The sequence below is a fragment of the Rhipicephalus microplus genome, chromosome 4, assembly GCF_043290135.1.
Source record: "Rhipicephalus microplus isolate Deutch F79 chromosome 4, USDA_Rmic, whole genome shotgun sequence".
In the NCBI taxonomy this organism is placed as follows: Eukaryota; Metazoa; Arthropoda; class Arachnida; order Ixodida; family Ixodidae; genus Rhipicephalus; species Rhipicephalus microplus.
This window is the reverse complement of record NC_134703.1, coordinates 154866304-154878896: the sequence shown is the minus strand read 5'-3', so window position 1 is coordinate 154878896 and position 12593 is coordinate 154866304.

The following is a 12593-nucleotide window of genomic DNA, read 5'->3' as shown; positions in this document are numbered from 1 at the left end:
GCATAGCAAGTACCAAAAGATTTCATGCATGAAGTGTTTGAAGTGCGTAGTAGAAATAGGATATCGGTATCGTGTTCAAGTCTGAAAGCCGAAGCTCAAGGATCCCCCCATTTTTCTGGTGGCAGTCACTTAGACATAAACTGGTTTCGCTCAGATAGTGTGAACACTACGTTCTTTAGCGATCGATTGTTGTTCACGACGAAAGCAAATAATCAAGATGAGTATTGACGACATGATGTCTAGTAAGACTGTCACACCAGTCCCGTTAATTAGGGAGGCGATCGCCGGGCTAATTCCAAGGGCTGAAGTATTGGCCCCCCGAACCGCACCACGAAAGCGTGGACAATTTAGAAGTGGTCCTTTTTGGCGCGCCAGCAGACGCCGGCTGTGGCCCAAAGAACAAGTCAGAGCCGAGAGTTGATAAACAAAACAAATATTATATTCTCAAAAATGGCAGATCGAAAACAACACACAAGAATGCACACTCCACAATAGTTACATACAATACGTCACCAATCAAACAACATACTACACAGTACAATCAGCCACACTCAAAACAACGGACACAGACAACGATACGCACTACAATGCAGTCGCATGCATTGAACAACCCAGACACTTGAATACTAAAGAGATATAAAACCTATTCAGTCCAAAGTCCCTGGAACAAAAGTCTGAATGATACTCTTCCGAGAATCACTCACTCAAAGTCCAGCGTTGTTGTCGTTCCGCGCCCTCGAAGTTTCTCTTCCAGGAAACCTCGCGTCTTCAATTGGCCACTCTCCAAGTTCCCAACTTCTTCGCCCGAACACGTCGGCTTCACTCACGCAGCTGTCGCCACGCGTCCTCGCTCGATAGCGGTAAACACACACACTCTTGCCTGTAGCTCGAGCCTTCACCCCTCAGGTGGAAATCCTCTTCATCTCCTGCTTCGTCCCTACGGACAAACCTTCGCCGACTACACGGCGGGATCCCTTCGCACTCTGGCGCAACTTCCGTCTTCTCCTGATAACTCATCTCGGCTGCTCGGTTAAATACCTTGCGCGTGACATTCCAGACGATTCTCGTCATTTCGTCGGCGCGATACGCAGCGAAGGCTGGGAAGAGGGCGAGACGGTTGGAACGCCCTCCGCGGCCGATGACTCAACTCGGTATGACCACGCCCCTTTCGTTCTGGAACTTTCGCGGGCTATCTCGGCCGCCGATGTGGGGCGAGGAGGTTCGTCGGCGAAGCCACGCTTCCGAGGGGAGAGCGCGCGCCCCGGGGGAGCGTTTAGATGTTTGTTTTCTTTTTTTCTTTTGACCTCGCGGCGCGGCGGCGCGCCCATTTTTAGCGCTCGTTCTGTGACAAAGACCTACGCAGACTTCAGGCAAGTTTTAGACAAAATTATAGCAGAAAGGCGACGTTGGGCATTATCTAGCCCATACCATTACCGACGATAAACTGGTGTGGCGTGGGATGAAAATGCTGCTCTTCATTCACTGCACGCTGACGTGTTATCTTGCCACTGGTAATACAGAGCTTTGAGGCATAACTACCACTCCAGTGTTTGGTTGGACATGATGTACGAAACGAAGTGTAGCGGACGAAGAAAACGACAAACTGTTACCGACAGCGATTGCAGTGGCATTAGCTCCGCAGGAATCCTCGGTTCCGTGAAGCCCATTTTGAGAATCCTGGCATATCGAACAATTTTGTCGGTTGCTCCGCTGCTTTTAAAATTAAACTGAATGCCCACCTTGAGTGTTAGAAAAGTTGGCCAATTAGCCTACCCTATTTAACCATTTCGGCAGACCACTAAAATTACTGTGACCTATTCCGTGCAAGAACGGGTGACAGGCATTTCGTGGCATCTAACTTAAGCACCCTGTATAATGTCTCTCAACATCAACTCCGCCAAGCAAGGGTGCAGTGGTACATTGAAAATAAGCTGCTTTCTTACTGAATCGTACTGCAAGAAAAACAAATATGAAAACTAGTTTGAAATGTACTCAACATAAAACGAGAGCCCTACAATACTTGCTTTGACTAATGCAGGTGAGAGCTTCATAGGGATGTTAACACAAGCATACGTTATTCCTTTTAAAGGTTGATTTTTTTCTATTAAACTACAGTTCTGGCTAATAGCGAGGAGGTATGATAAGATAAAATCAGGACGATTGTACGATTGTCATATCCAGAGGTTGACATAGTCTGTTCATTAAGCATATTATTTTGGGCAGTTCTTCCATGCTACAGTTTTTATTGCATCGCACTTTTCGCAGCTGCTTTTGCTTTCTATGCGAACGGCCAAGCAGTATTTGTTTCTATCACAGCTGCACAAACGCTTCTAAGTAGGGCCGCCATGACGGATCAGTGGCTGCAGTGCTCTGCTGCTGACCCGAAGGTGGCGGGTTTAATCTTGGCGGTTGCATTCGGTTGAGGCGAAATGGTTGAGTTGGGCAATGTCAGCGCACCTTAATTATACCAGAAGGTAGGATTTTACAGAGCCGCCCACTACAGTGTCTTTCATAATCATATCACGGTTTTGCGACATAAAATCTCAGACACCAGGTATTATTATTATTATTATTATTATTATTATTATTATTATTATTATTATTATTATTATTATTAATATTATTATTATTACGTCTATGTAGACAGAATGCAGTTGTATGTAATGAAATATGTTTATTTTATCCGTAGCACGGCCTGAGATACAACGGAAGATTCCTGCAAGAAATAAAAGAAAAACAGATGGTGTCATGATATCAAGAATGCAGTTAATTCGTAGTAAACGTAAACAGTAGACATCGGGTAAGTTCCCAAATTCAGGTAAATTAAGTTGCTTTGCACTCTGCGAAATGATGAGGCGTGCCTCTGTACTAATAAGCAGGGTAGGGAAAGTGGATTTCATAAATACACAATTTGCTGCACACTCACACAGCCCAAAGTTTTGTATATATTATTCTAAAGGTATTTATTTACGAAATGCAATAGTACGCACTGACAACACATAGCGGATGATTATTGGGTCTTCCGATGACGCATCTGAGTAGTCTCCCCTTCCAGCACCCAGCGACAGCTTCAAAAGCATCCACAAAGATAATTGTAGTTTGAGGAAAAAAAAGCAAAGAGACAAGTGCCTAAAGCATTGCTGGCACGAGTGGTCATCTGTGTACTTCTCCCCATTGATATCCTAGTTTTCCTTCAGAAAGAAGAAAAAGTGGAATTAGCCCTAGTCAGAGAGATAACACTTTTAAATGCAAAGCATTTCTTCGCGAACTTCAGCGACGTATCTATCTATCTATCTATCTACCTATCTATCTATCTATCTATCTATCTATCTATCTATCTATCTATTCATCTATCTATCTATCTATCTATCTATCTATCTATCTATCTATCTATCTATCTATCTATCTATCTATCTATCTATCTATCTATCTATCTATCTATCTATCTATCTATCTATCTATCTATCTATCTATCTATCTATCTATCTATCTATCTATCTATCTATCTATCTATCTATCTCTATCTATCTATCTATCTATCTATCTATCTATCTATCTATCTATCTATCTATCTATCTATCTATCTATCTATCTATCTATCTATCTATCTATCTATCTATCTATCTATCTATCTATCTATCTATCTATCTATCTATCTATCTATCTATCTATCTATCTATCTATCTATCTATCTATCTATCTATCTATCTATCTATCTATCTATCTGTCTGTCTGTCTGTCTGTCTGTCTGTCTGTCTGTCTGTCTGTCTGTCTGTCTGTCTGTCTATCTATCTATCTATCTATCTATCTATCTATCTATCTATCTATCTATCTATCTATCTATCTATCTATCTATCTATCTATCTATCTATCTATCTATCTATCTATCTATATATCTATCTATCTATCTATCTATCTATCTATCTATCTATCTATCCAAGACATTTAGCTCTCCTGGCCGTTTCAATAATGGTTTCTATACCAAACTTAGTAGCACATAACATAACTGTATGAAGAGCATATCTGACTAGTCATAACATGAATATTGTTACATGTATGTCATGATTTACATTTCAGGGTCCTGCAGCTTTTGCGGCAGTTTCGTTCACATGGCATGTTGCAAAACTGGTATGGTAAGACATGATTGCATGGCGAACAAAAGTGAAGGACCCTAACGTGAAAACCATGACATGCGTGTCATGTAACAACATGACTACATGCCACGCTCATGATGCGCTTGCGGCCATTTCGCTAGCGTCACATATACCAAATTTAGTATTACGGTACGTGAATGAATGACAAAGGCATGTGACTGGTGCAAACATGATAATCATGAGATGCGTGTTATATAACAACATGACTACATGGCACGCTAATGATGCGCTTGCGGCCGTTTCGCGAGCTTCACTTATTCGAAATTTGGTATTACGGTACGTAAATGGATGACGAAGGTATGATACTGGTGCGAACGATGATAAGCATGAGATGAGTGTCATGTAACAACATGGCTACATGCCACACTCATGATGCACTCGCGGCCGTTTCACTAGCTTTATATATTATATTAAATACTGACAGCAAGGCAGCATTGTTACCCCTTTCGTGTATTACACATGTGCGCTCACATAAAAATACGTACGCAACGCCCTGAGCCCGCTTTCATAAAATTCCAGTCATAGAGGCTTCTGGCAGCATTAGGGAGGCCATGTTGATGAGAAATGGTTGCTTTCGCACGCAGGAGACGACATTGGGTCGTTCGCTTCTTGCTCAGTGTCACTGCAGCACAAATTAAGTTGTGAAGCTTGTCAACCAATTAGCTACTCAAGGACTGAGAAGGTCCTTATTTGAAGTGAAGATGAGGGCTGTAGTAGACACTCTCAAAGCTCAAAGCCACGCACATAGGTCTCTCGTCGGCAGACGTTTCTGGTCGGTGAGAACAGTGGAGGCATTGTGCCACTCCTTGTTACAATAGGGAATGAACCTCGACCTCTTCAAGCTAACATTGCACATGAGACTCTGGAATCGTTTTTGAAATGTTAGCTTAAACGTTACACCTTGCCTTCGAAACAAGGGTGGCGAATGATAAAGGTAGTTGTGATATGGAATATGAGAGGATGTGATGTTGCAGCGGGTGGGATTAGCCTCGCCTACATGATAGCCAACTGATCAGCCTGAGCATGTCCCTGAATGTGTCACCATGTGTTGGACAGCCAGGGTAGATTCAGTATATGTCGCAGAGTAGATTCAGTATATGTCCTTGGCTATCTGTAGGATTAAACAAATGACTCGAGAAATACGATATACTTCTGTCTGTGTCTGAAAATGGATGTCGCTGAGGTAATGGTGCAACATGACGAATTTGTTGTGTACCTAGCCTATTCGTGCCATGAAACAGCATCGGGCATCACAGTTAGTCTGGTTGAACAGAATATCAGGTCGCAACTAATTGCAACTGAGAAAATTTCAACGGCAGCGAGCTTTTGTAATTGGCAAACTGAGAAAAGCCGTACTGGCTGCAAATAATTGTGTTAACGTAAATTTTAAGTCAACGGTGAATCTATGTGAGCAAAAATGAAGTGTGCGCACCCGAACCTATTGCCAGGTTTGCTTTCGCTGAACGATATACTCACCAGCTAGACCATCAGAATGATAGCATTTGAGAATTCAGGTGAAATAACATTGTCTACGTACTTGCGGATCAAGAGATCAGAATCAATTTGAAAATCTGGCTGCACAAGCGAACCCGTTGGAACGTTGCGAATATAAACCGTTATGCTTCCTCCATTCGGCACAGTAAGTGAAGCATACATTGCTGACCTGGCCTTCCTGTTATCTCTCAGAAAAATTCTGAAGCTTAAACGAGAGAACACAGCAGATTGCTTCGTGTGACCACGTAAACTGACTACCGCATTCGTGGCATATTGTATTTCATCAATTCTACGTGTATTATAAGTTGGAACAGATGGATATTGTGACTAAAGTTTTGGTACAGTGTGTTGCTTAGGGCATGACACTCCGATTCTGATATGTTAACAGGAGACCTCCGCTATACGTAATCTCTAACCATTCAAGATGAATGACTATCATCGAATCGAAATGCACGCTATTTTACAACAGTCATCATCATCATCATCATTATCATCTTGACTGCACCCACTAGAAGACAAAGGCCTCTTTCTTGTACCGTCAGTCAACTCGGTCCTGTGCTTGCTGCTTCCGCTTTATACCCGCACACTTCCTAATGTTATCTGCCTACCTAACTTTCTGTCTCCCTTTCACCCACTCACCTTCTCTTAGAATGCAGTCTGTAATACTTAATGACCAGCCATTATCCTACCTACGTGCTACAAGCCCGGCGAATGTCCATTTATTCCTTTTGAATTCAACTTAACACCGGCTTGTTCTCTGGCCCACTCTTCTTTCTTTTTGTCCCTTAAGGTTACATCTACCTATTTCCTTTCCATTGCTCGTTGTGTCATCTTCAGTATAACCTGAACCCTCTTCGTAAACCTCCAGATTTCTGCTCTATTGGTAAGAATCTGTAAGATGCAGCTGTTATATACCTTCGTCTTGAGGGATAGTGGCAATTTTACAGTCATGATTTGCGAATGCTTGCTGAATGCGCTGCACCCCATTCTTATTCTTCTATTCACTTTAATTTCGTGGTTCGGTACCACGCGTACTACCTGTCCTAAGTAGATAAGTAGATGAACGCTTTGTCACGTACTATATGGAGAAATAGACACGACACTTGTAGACGAGGAAGGAAGGAAGGATGGGCCTAGAAACTGTGGCACACACACACACACATAGGGATCGGCCAAGAGCCGGGAAGTTTTGACGAAATATTGTTAATTTGTTAGCTGAAGTTTTTTAACTAATGAGAAAAATGGCGAAAATTAAATATGAGAAATGAACAGTTACGAATAACAGATATAAAAACAAAGCAGACGGCTTAGCAACAACGATAAATAAATGAATGAATAAAGCAATTTGGGAAAAAGTATTTTAGTAGCAATAATATGATCTACAGTCTGAATCTTTTTGAAGCTTTGATAAACTCCTGCAAGGCATTGGCAACTTTCCCTTCACTGAAGCCTAGGGACAAAGCCCCCAAAAGAAAGTACATTTTGAGTGTTCAACTCCAATCTTACGAGACGGAAGACGGCATCTAATGTGGTCTTGCGAAATGCAGCGTACTTTTCACAATATATCAGATATTGTTCTATTGTCTCAGGGACTCCACAAAACCAATAATTAGGGGAAGCAGACAGACCAGCTCTGTGTAAACAAAAATTAGGGTAAGGAGTACGACACTTCATCCTTGTGATTGCGACTTCAACTGTGCGCGCGTCACATATTTTACTGCTCCAACGATAATTTAGGTGATGAAACTCTGATGTCTTTATTATGGATGGCAAAGAAAACTCTTCTGACACCATTTTCTTCCTAAATCTAGCCCCTATAACGAATTTAGATGCTGGTAATATGTGAATAACCGGGCCATTAAATGATGACTTAGCTAATGCATCCAACAATTCATTGAAGAAAATTTCTTTATGCCCTGGTACCCAAACCAATTTAACCAACTGTACACGCGGTGAAACTAATGATTTCGAAGTACTCAGCACGTGAGAGACCATTTGTGAAATTTTGAAGAAAACACCGACAACGAGTCAGTTAAAATTATGGCCGGACTAGTTGATGCAGTTTATTTGCGCAGAGCCTAAAGTATCGCAAAAAACTCAACTACAAAATTAAGTACAAAATATGCATAGAAAGAAATGAGCAATCTAGAATAGGGACAAATATCCAAATTCCCCATTTTTCTTCATTTTGCGAAGCAGCTGTTCCAATGACTGTCCTTATTGGTGAATGAACCAGATAATAACTCACATTAGAATTGAAAGTGCGGTATGGCATTATAGTTCTGCTTGTTTAAAAAACTTTAGCCAAACTGTATTTTGATAGAGCTGTTGCTATCACTGATTGCAGATATGGCAATTATATGAACATTTAAGTTATAAAGAAAGCTATGTAAATAGAGAACTTGAGGCGTGTGAAATCTTCACCAATATTTTCCAAAGAACAACTCAGGCTGGGAGATAAAACCTATTTTGTAACGCCTTCCTGAGGATTCATAGAGCTTTTAATGCTATTGTACCGCCAAAAAATTGAAACGTGAATCGAGTGGTGGGAGTCTAGCTTCCAAATAAAAGACTTTGATTGTTACAAATTTAGGAAGACCTAAACACACACGCAAGGCTTACCTATCAAACATTACAGGCGAGCGAAGTTTATGAGCAGGAGTGACAGCGTATAATGCGCATCCAAATTCCAGAACCGGCCGAACGTACATGCAGTATATTGATAAAAGTGTTTGCCTTCGCGTGCCAAATCGACTATGGCTAATCTTGCGTAACAAACAGACCATCAGAACACTCTTAACTGATATGTATTCGATGTGTTCCTTCCAAGACATGGAGCGATCGTATAGCACACCAAGGTATTTTATTTGCTCAACTTGCGGAATACACTCTGATCGATATGCAAGGCTTAACGTCCCCAAACTACCCTATGGTTACGAGAGACGCCGTAGTGGAGGGCTCCGGAAATTTCGACCACCTGGGTTTTTTTACCGTGTACCCTGCGCAATACACTCTAAATGATAACCAAGTGAAATATGAATGAAATCTTTCAAAGAAAATGGCAGTACAGAGCATTTTCGCACATTAGGATGCAGGTGTATTTCATCAAGCCATGCTTCTAGAGCTGATAACCATGACTTCAGCACATGATATTGATTGTGAATATTAGTCGGCCGCAGCAAAAAATGCGACGTCATCTGTATAAACACATGTGTGTACATTCTGATGTCTTGATATATAACTCATTAGTATATTAAAGAAAACAATAGAAAGGATTGTCTCTTGCGCAACGCCTCGTGTTTGCGCGTACGTAGACGAAGGAATGCCGCTTTGGGAACGAAACAATGTCCAATGACGCAAAAACTCCTCAATTCATGCCGTAATGTAATTTGGGGAGCCTCATGTTGTGCAACTGATTATTTAAAACTACATTCTTAACGCTGTCATACGCTTTCGCGGTGTCCAACGTAACTAATGCGGCATACTTTCTTTCAAACCAAGCTAACGGAATACGACTCTGTACAATATATGTGCATGTCATGTCGAGCACCCTGATCTGAAGACAATTTGAGACAGATTCAGAATATGTTTCTCGTTAATGAACTTTATTATGCGGATGCTTAACACTCGTTCAGCCAATTTTACGAAATGAGAGATTAGCGCGATGGGTCTAATGTTGTCAAGTCAATACGCTTTATCTGGATTTTTGAACAGTGCTATCACCTTAGCTATTTTCCAAGCAAAAGGCAGCCATGCCATTGTTATTGAGTAGTTGATAACCTTTATTAATTTCTCTCGAGATTATTTATTCAACAATTTTACAATGCCTACTTGACTCCATCTGGGACCTCATCCACTGATAGAATGCTATGTACTACGTGAGTTAATACAGAACTGGAAGTTTCAATGAAGTTGTTTTCACTTGGGGCATGCTTTGGCGGCGAGGAGAACCGCGAAAAAAAGCACCGCTCTAATCTCTCACCAATGATATCTAACGAATCTTTCTTTTTCTCCGGAGATAAAATGACAGACTGCTGTGTGCTCATAGCTCGCGGTATCATTTCTTTTTACGGAGAAATCAATAGAGTGTGCGCTTGTTGTTTGATTTAGATAGATTCTCGAACGTCCGAGTGTAGTAAATTTCTTTTGCTTGCGAAACTGTTATTTTAAAAACTCAAGTGCAAAACTGGTAGTCCTTTCAGTTTTGAGGGCATTGAATGAATAACAGTTGTTTCCAGGCTGCCTTTCTACGCCTGTAGTACCTGGAGCAATCATAATTCCACCACGGTGAATTATCGTTCTACTTCACAGATGCGATCGTAAACTCAGATTTTTTGTAAGAATTCTGTAGAGCTGTACAAATGCTTATAACTTTTCTCTTCGTGCTTGTATCTGATAAAAAATAGTCAAGAAATAATTTATAAACGTACGTGCATTTGAAGCTACTGATACTACCGGACCTCTTCTTTCATAAGTAATTGGTATATGATCGCTGTTTTTTGCACAGTAAACTAAAAACCAACCCGAAACATTAGGAGAGACACTTGAAAAAATAAGACATAATGAACAACATGTGTTACCTCACAAGTACGCTGGTTTTCCTGAATTTAAGCAGGTGAGATTATTATCTTGCGACCAGTCTCACAAACGGTTACCGCCCGCATCAGTTTTTGCAACCCAGTGACATGATGGGCGTTAAAGTATCCTGTCAATAAAATAGTTATTCCATACGTGCCAATTAGGGTGTCCAATGACCTGGTATCATTTAGCCTGACGGAAAATAAACATCGGCTGTTGTAAATGTCTGATGAGAAGGCAGAGTTATCTTTATAGCTAAAATTTCGAATTCCGGGGACAACAGCTTTAATGTTACCTTAGCTTTATGGCAAAGGCTGTTGGATAACAATGTTATTATTCCACCACCTCTCGAATAGCGGTCTAGCCTAAACGAACGGTAATTCTTTACCTAAAAGTGGTTGTCTGGATTGAGCCAAGTTTCTTGTAACAAAATAAATCAGGATCTAGCTGAGAACTGAGAAAGTGTATATCAGTAATTGCAGCAAAAATAGAACGACAATTCGACTGTAAAACCTCTAAAGATGCTATTTTGTTGAAATAATTGTTGCGGAGGAAACTTCCTCCAAAATACTCTTTTTCAAAAAATATACCGCAGGATTCTTTTCTGATTTTGCCTGTGGGTACGTGGGGTTTGCATGGTTAAGCGGGGATTGGCTACGTTTCTGAGCACGGACATCAATTTCTACATCAGTAGATAAGTTCAAGCTCAGCACGGGTTTCTGACCGATAGCCGATGAGCATGCATCGGAGTCATGGCAGCTATCAGAGGCATACACCTGATCACCTATCGGATTTACCTCGTTGGGGGTAGGGTGTATATACGACTCGAGAGGACCAGTTGGTTGCGTTTTTATAAGATTAGCAATTTTATTGCTTACGACTTGAGCAATACTCTCGGAGATGCTGTCAACTAGTTGATCCATCACCTTGCCATAGCTTTTCTAACAGCTACCTCGACTGCTTGTGCAATGCTCATCTCCGTGAACGTTTGACGTGCAGTAACGCCAGCATAACCACACTCTTTTTCCATAATAATTACTATTGCCTCCCTTCTAAAGCATCTACTTTTATATATGACCTCAATAACTTGCATTTCTTGTTGTCTAATTTGACAATCTGAGTAGTCAGTACCATGTTGTCCACCCCGCAAACAACACATGTTCTTTTGTGCTGTACATTCTTCATTCTTGTAGACTACACCACATTTGCTGCATCGCCCCCCTGATTTACAGCTACCGGAACTATGACCGAACCTCCAGCAGTTCTGGCATTGTAACGGACGAGATGCCAATTGATCTACTCGAAACACCAGAGGCCACGCTATAGTCTCAGAAGGACCTGAGGTGCCAGCTAAAGTCGCAATAACAGACTCTGTTGGGACGCGCTTGTTGTCCACTGCTCGAATGCATCATAAACTGCCACGTCACTTGCTACACACAGATTTTCTAGAGTTTCAGCAGGGTTCAGAACCTCGTATGCTTCCTTATGAACCTTGTATGCTTCCTTGTCTACACCTCGTATGCTTCCATTTGTGCAAGCCAGATGAGGTGGAACGAACGAACTCAGCGGAGTTGATGCGAAGGACGATCATTTGAGAAGGTCTCTTACACATTCCTGGTCTGGTGATGTGCATACTATCCCACGGCGACCAAACTGCCGCAGGTCAGTTATGGTCTGGTAGTTTGGGGACACTGCATGAATGTGTTTTAGGATGGCGTTTAGGTTATTCAACTAAATGAAGAGACCACCCAAAGGTACAAGTGTGATGGGAATGCTGCTCACACCGCTGCGGAGAAACATGTCAAGAGGAAGGTCATCATGGTGCAAAGAGGCCGTCCACGGGAAACGGTTCTGACCAGAAGAATTTCTGGACACCAGCACGCCTACAGATAAGCCAACCAAGAAAAAAAGCTGAAAAGCTGGTCCCGCTTTAAATGACAGAAAAGGCACGAAGGATCCCATAGGACAAGAAGACGACCCTGTACTCAGCCAACCAAACCAGCAAGGAAGCTCACTGAGCATGCCCCCGTGCCCGAGTGTCGCTCCGTCAGCTTTACAGTCGGCCACGCTATGAAATCGCTGCATTATTGGCATATGGTGTCATGGCTAGTTGGCTAGACGGGCATGTGTCCGGGTTTATGTTGTCTGTCGCTGTAAACAACCAATATGTCTCAGGAGGGCATCATTGGCTGTTGCGTGCACGATGGTCATGGCCACACATCGACTTGGCCTGATCACATGCCAAAAATATATCTGGCGGGTTGACTGGGTCTTTCTTGTGCATGCGGCTTACCGCCCTCATTGACGCAGCTATGCCGTGTGCCAATAGAGACCAATTTCCTACTGCGCTTTCACTGTAGCTGTGTG